This window comes from Echinops telfairi, unplaced genomic scaffold (assembly GCF_000313985.2).
Source record: "Echinops telfairi isolate 266 unplaced genomic scaffold, ASM31398v2 ScPeMD7_7;HRSCAF=31, whole genome shotgun sequence".
NCBI classification, from domain to species: domain Eukaryota; kingdom Metazoa; phylum Chordata; class Mammalia; order Afrosoricida; family Tenrecidae; genus Echinops; species Echinops telfairi.
Window position 1 is genome coordinate 20,108,669 of NW_022103904.1, and position 3,955 is coordinate 20,112,623.

The window sequence follows — 3,955 nt, forward strand, 5'->3', positions numbered from 1 at the left end:
GGGCGCCCGTCCCTGCGCAGATCCGATGGCGTCGCCCGCCGGCTTCTCGGAGAGCCCCGGGTTCCACCAGCGCTAGTGAGCACCCCTCCTGCACCAGGCTCCGGCGCAGGCCCCCTGGACTTCGCAGGAGCGCGACCAGCTCCGTGCTGGCGGGCGGTGCCTGCAGGGCCGGGGGCGGAGACATGGAGGGTCATAAATGAAATCGCAAATCCGGGGTGAGCTAATTTATGGAGGAGGAGCTCTAGAGAAGGGTACAATGCATTCTTTTAAGTTGTAAGGCACCCGTGTCGAAGAGGTTCCTCTAAAACGAGCGCTGGGCTTATTAAAAGGCCGATGTTCCTGAAGTCTCCCTTCTCTCGTCCCAGACAGCCATCCATTAAAATGTGCATAAAGTCACTATTGAGCTCCGAGTTAGACGAGCTCTCGCTCTAGTTTCACATCGGTTTGGACCATTCAAATGCTATTATCGCCCTTTAAGTTACTCTCGACATTTTCCTATCTTCCCTTTATGAAAGCCATATGCTCTCAATGACCCACACTGCATTTTTTTTCCCTCCGACCCACACTGCATTTCTCATGTGGCTGACATTTCTTCCCGCAAGACTAATCTGAACTTCGTGCTTTACTTCTTCAGAGAGCCATCAATTTATATTTAGTTAGCAAACATCAAGGCCTTGGCCTTGATCCAAGGCACTCTAGTGGCACAGTGGGTTAAGCCTTGCACGGCGACTTGAAACCCAGCAGAAGAAGAAAAACCAAGACAACTCAATGTCGTGGAGCCCATTCCAACTATAGTGATCCTACAGGGCGAGGTAGAACTGCCCCTTGGGGGTTCTGAGGCCAAATCTTTAGGGGAGCAGAATGTTTGCTATTTCTCCCACAGAGGGGTGGTAGGTTTGAATTGCTGATCTTGGTGTTTGCATCCCCTTGCAACCAACTATACTACCCAGAGGGTAACAGCCTTGGCAGCCCTGGGGGGGTGGGGGGCTGGGGGGGGCAATTCTGCTCTGTCCTGTAAGCTCACTGAGTTGAAATTAGATATGGAGTTCCTGGTTGGCATAAAGGGTGAAGCAATTGGCTGCTAACCAAAGGATGGGAGGTTCCGGTGCACACCAAAGCACCGCCGAAGACATGCCTAGCATTTTACTTCCCCAACGTTGGCCTCTGAAAGCACTAGTAAGCACAGTTCAACCCGGACACACAAGGGACAGCTCTTAGGCATCTACTGCTGCTGTCACAGAAATCGCATAATGGGTGGCTTTAACAAACAAATCTACTTTGCCCCCACAGTTTAGAGACTAGAAGTCTAACTTCAAAGTGCTGACTCTAGTGGGAACAAGACTTCTCTGTCAGGTTGCATTCATTCCCAGTGACCCTATGAGGCTGTCTATACAAATAGAAAGCCTGACCCTTCTTCTCACAGTACAAGCAGCAGCTGGTGGCTTTCGAACTGCTGACCTGGTGGTTAGCAGCCCAACAAGTAATGTACTTTGCCACGAGGGCTGACAAGGAAGATCTTTGTCAGTTTTCAGCATGTTCTCCTGGGCAATTTCATGTGCTTAGGTTGGTCTTCTCCAGGGGCTCCTTGCTGGCTGGTGTTTTAATCTGTCCGATAGTGTAGTTGTTATTCGTTGAACTGCTAACCCCAAGGCCAGCAGTTCTAAATAACTAGATGCTCCTAGGGAGAACGATGGGACTTTCTACTCTTGTAGAGTTGCTGTCTCCCCCAATAAAATGATTTTTTTTAAGTAACACCTTAAAAAAAAAGAGTTACCGTCTCAGAAATATAGGGTCAGTTCTGCCCTCCTCAGGGTCACTGTAACCCAGAATTAACTCCATGGTAGTGAGTTTTGTTGACTCAAGGCATGACCCATACTATTTCTACCTCTTCAACCTAACAACCATTCCCAAATGGGATTATAACTACCTGCAGAGAGGTTACGATTTACAGCACATATTTTTATGGAACACAATTCAATCCTGTCCTAGAGGAAAATTACCACAAAATTATACTGAGGAAAATAATTTTATTCAGCATTTGCTGAATAAGAAAGGTGGGAAATGAGCAGACATGCCATTAAAGCTGTGTTTACTCTAGATAAAGAATATTACACAACCAACACTATTTCAGAAAGTTAAAAACAAAAACAAAAGTAAGTAGTGACTTCATTCCTTCCATTAAATTCAAAACCTAATGTGGTCTCAAACTGCTAACCTTAGCAGCACAGAACATAATCCTTATGCCACCAAGTTCCTTATTCCTTCCATAGAAAGGCTAAATAGTATTAAAAGATCTTTGATACAAATTTATAGCAACAACTGTGTTGATCCAACATGGAGGAATAAGAAAGTGGAGGAAGAAAAAGATCAATTGCCCTTTATCTATCTACATGTCTTAGTTCTAGCCCTATAGGTTCATTAGTTAACCTATCCGCCTTTTCCAAAGGCAAATTTCCTGCTTTCCCAAATTTATCAGGAGGCTCGATCATGGTCACTGCCTCTTCCTGCTTTCTTTAAATTGTTCTGGTGGCCTTGGCATTTCCAGGGTCGGTAATATATAAAGTGCCAGTTGGCATTTATATAAGGTGGCGTTTGGACTTATTTCAAGGTTCAGGGTGGAGTTAGGGCTCTGATAGCAGACTGCACTTTTCTGCAGACCTATCGGTTTTAGGCTGTAAATAAATTCCTAACTGGTTGCCATGAATCAGAGTTAACTCGATGGCAACTGGCAGGAGGTGGGGAATGACGGGGAAATGAGTTCTCTGAGGAGGGTTGGTACAGTGGGCACCAGGACTCCAAGCCCTCTCTACCGCTGGAAGGCTGTGCGTCCTGGGGGATTTCATGCAGGAGCCTGTAAGATACAAGGTAACAAGGCCAGGCCTGAGCCTTACAGGTGGTCTTCCCACCTGATTCAGCAGGGCATGTACCCAATCCCTTATCAAGATTGTATTTGAGTTTAAATTCTGAGGAATAAATTCACGGAAGGTTTCGGATAACAGTGAAAGCCCCCAATCCATTTGTAGAGTCTCCACCTGGATTGATCCTCCACTGAATTCTTTCTGACCATTTACTGGAAAAGTGAACCGTCTTGCCCTCAGGCAGAGTGTATTTCAAGTGGGATTACCACTACCCCCCTGACCAGCCCAGGGGAGTTTCCCTTAGGGAAGGGCCGGCTCCCTTACAGACTTGCTGGCGTGTGTTCTTATTGGAGATTGCCCTACTGGGGTCTGTCATGAGTCACGCTTCGACTGCTTGGTTAGAAGCCCCTGGGCCAAACTTGTCCCTGTCATGGCCCCATTCTATTCCTATAGTTCCAGCTGCAACTGTGGTGTACTGATCTGCCACTCAGCCTTTGCCCTCCAGTGTTCCGTTTAATCTGTAAACCCTTGGACGTCATTATGGTCTCTTGCTAATGGCCTCCTCCTTCTGGATGCTGCGTCTTTGCTTTCTCCGGTCCTAGAGGAAAATCATCACAAGGCTATCACAGTGTGAAGACACGACCTTTTACTCAGCTTCTGTGGTAACGAGGAAAGAGGCTGGCATGCCATCAAAGCTATAGCTGACAGAGTCTGCAGAGCAATGACGAGATCAACAGTTTATGGACAGCGCTGGTGGCAGTTTGGTTCTTTCGATAGATAAGCTAACCATAAACAGACGTCGAGATCTGTGTTAACATCTCTTGTAATAAAGACAGTCAAGGGGGTTCCTGGGAACAGGGTGGGCAGGTAACAAGCACTAGGACGCCTCCTGAACAATAACCAGAGAAACCCTGGAAATCAAAGAAACGCCCTGGAAACCGGAAAACAAACAAACAGTGGGCATGCACAGATGGGCCACAGCAATACCATCCCTGCACCACGGAGCCCCATCCAGCCCCCTCCCCGGGTTTCCCCTGGGTTTCTTCCTTCTTTGCTTCTTTGTGCTCCTCTCTCCATTTTCTCTAATCCAACTTTTC